Source organism: Grampus griseus, assembly GCF_964374135.1.
Source record: "Grampus griseus genome assembly, chromosome: 1".
Lineage (NCBI taxonomy): Eukaryota > Metazoa > Chordata > Mammalia > Artiodactyla > Delphinidae > Grampus > Grampus griseus.
In genome coordinates, this window is record NC_139017.1 from 37,171,963 (window position 1) to 37,178,256 (window position 6,294).

Below are 6,294 nucleotides of genomic sequence, written 5' to 3' on the forward strand. Positions count from 1 at the left end.
TGTGAGATTTATTCATATTGTTGAGTAAAGCTGAAGTTTACTCTTTTTTTATTGCTATGTTGCATTCTGTAGTATGAATTATACCACAATTTATGTATCTATTCAACAGTTTGTCTTTTTTGAATAAAGCAACCATGACAATTCTAGTACATGTCTTTTGGAAGATACAAGTACTCACATCTGTTGGTTATATATTCAGGTGTAGAATTGATGAGTCATGGGGTATATATATGTTCTGCTTAGTATATGCTAAGTTTTGTTTGGTATACACTGACAAACAATTTCCAAAATGGTTGTACTGGTTTATATTCTCACTAGTAATGTATACAGTTTCAGTTCTTCATGTCTTTTCCAGCACTCATTATTGCAAGTTCTTTTAATTTTAGCCATTTTAAAGAGGTGGATGGTGTTATCTAATTGTTGTTTTATTTTGCATTTCCCTGACGACTGGTTATCTGTATAATTTTCATGTAAAATTAATTGCATGATTCAGCTCTCTTGAATTCATTTTGGATTGCTATTTCATTATCCCAGAAATTCGCTATTCCACCTAGCTTCTTGTTATCCACTCATTTTAGTTATGTCATTTATCCTCCAAGTCCCCATAATACAGCAATGTGTACAGAATATGGCATCGAACCCCTCTAAGTTGATATCAATGTTTTGACTGGTATCCTTGGGTAGGCCCTTCAACCAATTATGAAATCAGCCTAACTGTATGATTATCAGCCAACATTTCACCATGTTCTCAATAAAATTATCTAGAAATATTGAAATTCAGATCCTCTTATGCCTATAGAATTCTTCTTATCTATCAGTCTAGTTGGTATTCCTATGGAAAAATGAAGTAAGTTTAAGTTGGTATTCTTTGTGAATCCAGAATGGCTCCTATTAATCATTTAGTCCCTCTCTGTGAGCTTACAAATTATCCTGTTGATTTCCTAATGATATATCTTCCACTTCATAAATGTAAGACAGCATTTTCAACTTCTTACTTAAAACAAAAGTATGGTTCATGATGGTCTCCTTGTTTCATTCAATTGCCATGTTTAAGTTGATTTTCTTTTTTATAAATTGAATCCTGCCTTAATGATTTTAAGACAGCTCATTAGTTGACAAGTACATAATCAGTATGTTTTTCTTGGAGGATGGGAATTAAGAAGTATTTCACAAAGTAAGTAATCATTCATTAATTTAGCTCTAAACTTGAATTTCTAATTATCTGATTTTCCTAATCCCGTATATACTAAAGTACTGCTTTACTTTTGCAAATGGGCAGAATGATAGAAAAGATGGATAGTGGGAAAGATTTTTTTAGAAAAGAAGATAATTCAAAACTTAAAACCACTTTAGATCATTTAATGAAATTATCTTGGTCTATTAACTGGATCTCAGTGAGATTAAAGAGATCGTCAACTTTTAAAGTGAGAATCTGGTCTAGCCTTGAGAAATATAGAAGCAATAACAGAAATAACCAATTTATATTATAGGGCTACATTTGCTTGTTATATTTCTTTGTGATTTAAGCAAGGAAAGTAAAGATTTAATGGAAAATATTCAATTAGCTAGAGCAGATGCCTTAATTGATTAGAGAGTTTTTGGCCACTACAACCCCCAATTAGCTTTGTCTTTTATGCTTCTCACTATATTGTAATAAAATGAATCAAAGAGAAAATAGAGGTTATCTAGTTCAGTGTTTAAAATTTACCCATGAGGAAAGTAAGACCCAATGAAACTAAATGATTTGCTTAAATTTTACCACTCAAGTAGTGGTTGAAGAAGCAGATGGACAATGTTTCTGCTCTCACGAAGATCACATTTTAGTTGGAAGGGGACCTGGAAGAAGCAAAACACAAACACTAGAACAGAGTGGATGGTGGTAAGTTTTAGACAGAGAGACTGGGATACATCACATTGTGTGGCCAGATCTTTCTCAATTTAGTTCTCTTTCTGCTTTACCAAAATTCTTCTTGAATGACTGTTTCAAAGAAATAGAAGAGATAAATGACACAGTACTTTGCATGTGTATTGAAAGTCAAAAAGACAAATTTATTTTCTTTCGATTAACATATCCCCATTTGTGTGGGGGTTTTTGCACGGGGGAGTCTTATTATTGTTATTGAAGTATAGTTGTTTGCAATATTGTTTCAGGTGTACAGCACAGTGATTCAGGTTTTTTTTTTTGTAGATTATATTCCATTTTAGGTTATTACAGGATATTGGGTATATTTCCCTGTTCTACACAGTAAATCCTTGTTGCTCCCCTTGTTTTTTAAGAAATACAAATTCAGAAAATATTTCCAGAATGAAGATATATGTAAATGAAAAATATACTCAAGGAGCTCAGAAAGTCCAGCAGTGTTTCTTAGGGCAAGTGAATCATATAGTTTCATCTTTGAAACTATTTTTTCCAACATATTGATTAAAATCTTCCCAGAGGGGTTTGATGAAATGGTATGACTAATGACTAATCTAGAAATTATTCCAATAGCTTTTCTAAGGAAGATTCGAAAAATACTCTTAGAGGCCTCCTCAAATTCTAGTCAGTGTATGCTTTATCTAATTTGGCTGTCCTTCAGCTTTCCTGCTAACAAACAGGGAAAACATTTAGCGTCAAGAGCTACATTAAACTTCAGGGAGATTTTTAAAAAATATCTGAGATAGGATCCTGGCCCTCAGGGCTGCCATACTCTAATTAAAGAGATAACAGTACCAGGTGGTTAGTGTGTTGAGCAAGTGGTACAGATAAGAGGTTTGATGGATATGCAGAGGAGGGAGAAATGCCTTTCTGCAGGAGGAAGGCTTCCTGGGAGAAGTTATGAGTTGGAATGGACTTTGAAGGATGCATGCTTTGAAAAAGAGAATGCTGTAATTATAGCAGCACTTGTGAAAGCTTTCCCAAATAAAGCTTCTGCAGGGACTGGGGCAGGGATTATGGTTGTTCCCCAGTGACATAGATCAAAAAAGTCCATTTGTGATGAAGAAGCCTGGGTGGTTGGAAGAGGTGAATAGGGTAGGGTAGAGCAAAGGAGGAGGTGAAGGATGACTTTGCAGTCTGAGTCTGGGTGACAGATGGCTTCATTCATATGACTGAGAAGTTCTGAAGGGAGAGCAGGTTTGGAGGTAAGGTCATATTTAATGTTAGCAGCAAATCTGACTCAAAATGTCCGTCAGATAGTAGGAGTGAAGGACTGGGCTAAGAGTAAGGTGATGGTAGTGTTGAGAAATCACCTATGTGAGTACTGGTCAATGAGAAGGGGGGATGTGGGCACTCTAAAGTGAAACATTGACCAAGAGCCATTGATGCCTTCCACTGGGGCATTTCTAATTGATCTCCTAGAGTTCAATGATTCCTTGGAAACTTAAGGGAGCTGACAGTTATTGACCCAGTACTCACCTCACTCAATACTCGATGTTAATGACAGCAAATGGGGCAATCTATATTAGTACCCACATAGTCCTACTCCTGCTTATTGATAGAATGAAATATATATGCTATATGCCAAGTATCTATCTCATATCCTTTGTGATCTAGACCAGGGCGTATTGAAGGTGGAAGGAGGCACAATTCAGTCATGCCAGGACAACACGTGTAAACCAGGACTGCCCCAGGCAAAGCAGTAAGTACGGGCAGCCTACATACTGAGGAATTATAACATAATTACAAAAAAGCATAAGGTAAAAAAGCAATTTTTAATGTTTTATTAGCTAAGTAACCCTGAATAACCACTCAACCACTCTAAACCTTCGTTTTCTCATCTGTAAAATTTAAAATACAGTAAGTCCCCTACATAAGAAAGAGTTCTGTTCCAAGAGCTCATTCCTAAGTCCAATCTGTTTGTAAGTCCAACGAAGTTAGCCTACGTACCCAACTAACACAATCAGCTATATAGTACTGTAATAGGTTCATAACACTTTTCACACAAATAACACATAAACAAACAAACACACAAAATAAAGAAAGCATTTTTAATCTTGCAGTACAGTACCTTGAAAAGTACAGTAGTACCAGCTACATCACCACTGCTTTTATGCTTGCTTCCAGACATTCTGGGTTTGAAATAAAGACACTGAACTACTGTACTCGATACGGTATAGTGCACAAAAGCACAACCACTTGTAGAGGATGCACGCACCTGATAATGTACGCAGACACTTGAACTAACATTATTGGACTTGCGAACACATGTTCGCATCTTTGAAAGTTCGCAACTTGAAGGTTCTTATGTAGGGGACTTACTTAATACCCTTGTCCCTCTACAGTTCTTTTCAACACAGCATGCAGGGTGATCCTTCCAATATGTACACTAGTTCTGAGTACATGGATGAAAGCAGAGAGACCAGTTAGAAAACTGTTGCAATAATCCAGGTCAGAGGTGATTTTAGTTTGGACTGGAATGGTAGTAATGAAAGTTGTGAGAAGAGGTTAGATTCCAGACATAGCTTGAAGAAAGAACCTACAAGAATTTTTGCTGAGAGAATGAGGGATGTTAAGGAAGAATATAAGTTTTTTGGCCTAAGTAACTGAAAGAATAAAATTACTATTCATGAGGCTGGGAAAACTGTGAGTGGAATAGATTTTGGAGGAAGATCAAGAGTTCAACTTTGGAAATTTTAAGTTTGAGATGTCAATTAAATATCCAAATAGAGGCGTTGAGTAGGATATTGAAGTCTGTAGTCTAGGAGAGAGTTTGAGCTGGAGATATACATTTGGAAGTCACCAGATGACATACGCAAGTATGTGATGGTCCAAGAGAAGGTCCAAGGTCTGAGCCCTGTGCATTCTGACTAAAAGAGAAGGTAAAAGAGAAGGAAGGAAATAGCAAAGCATGTTGAAAAGGAGCAGCCAGAGTGGTAGGAGGAAAACCAAACAAACATGTCTTGGGAGAAATCAGAGGAATATTTGTTAATGGGAAGGGGATTATCAGCTCGTATGAGCAGTCATCTGCTGATAGATCAAGTCAGATGAGGACTTAAAATTGATCATTGGATTTAGCAACATGGAGGTCATTGGGGAGTGGTGGGGTCAAAAGCCTGAAGTGGAAGGGTTTAACAGAGGAAGGGAGGAAAGAAATTGGAGACAACAATCCTAGACAACTCTTTTAAGAAGATTTTCTCTAACAGCAAGAAGAGAAATGATGTAATAGTTGGAAGGGAAAGGGAAAGGAAGAGCACTTTTTCTGCCAAGACGGACAATGATCAAGTAGAAAGAAAAATGGAAAATAGATCAGTGAGGAATGAAATTTGTGGAAAATAGAGCTAGTATGCAAATGGAAGGGGATGGTCTTTGCTTGTCTAGTAATAAGAGCACATGGCAGCAGATAGATGTGGGGTTGATGTGGAAAGAGGTCAAGTCCCTGGTTTGTTCTGAGTGTGAGTCTGGTCATTCCTCAAGTGAGCTAATGTCTGCCCCGTGGCTTTGTGGGAGAGAGTTGTGTGTCCACTGTGGACCTTTGAATAAGGCTCACTAAAGTGTAGTATATTAATATGAGTTTGGTGCTTTCAGTGTGTGAGACATTGGAAGTCTAGGGTTTTATCTCAGTTCCATGTGAATTTCCCAAAGTGAAGTTATTTCTTTGAACTTCATTTTCTTCATCTGAAGGGGGAGAGAGAGAGAGAGAGAGAGAGAGAGAGACAGAGCGCGAGCGGGAGGGAGGGAGGGAGGCAGAGAGCACTTTTCTTCTTCTCTTTCTTTGTTCAGAAGCATTTATTACTTCTTAATCCTATGCTTCCATCATTCTGCTTCATTAAATTCTCCCACCCTCTCTCTTTAAATTCCCCTTGTTCAGAAGGCAAAGTTAAACCACTCTTGAAAAATTTCCTTTTTGTTTGGTGGCAATGTACTTTTGTTACTGTCCAATGACACTTTGCATTGGAGGAGCATTTTTATGGCTCACAAGTACTGAGTTATATCATGTTTATGGTCAAGGAAGTATCTGTTTAACATTTAACATATTGTGATTTGGGGAAACAGGTTAATTGACTAGCTAGTAAGTGGTAGACCTGGGCCAGAAATCAAGGTATTTCTCTAATAGTAAAGTGACTACCTCTCACAGTATTAAATTGCAATGTTAGAACGGACGCTTATACTTGAATGTAAAATACAAAGAAACTAAATAAAGAAATATTCAAAATATATTCCACCATTTCTTTCTTGTTAAAAAAATTAACTTTCTTTTTTTTTAAATTAATTTTTATTGGAGTATAGTTGATGTACAATGTTGTGTTAGTTTCTGCTGTACAGCAAAGTGAATCAGTTATACATATATCCACTCTTTTTAAGATTCTATTCCC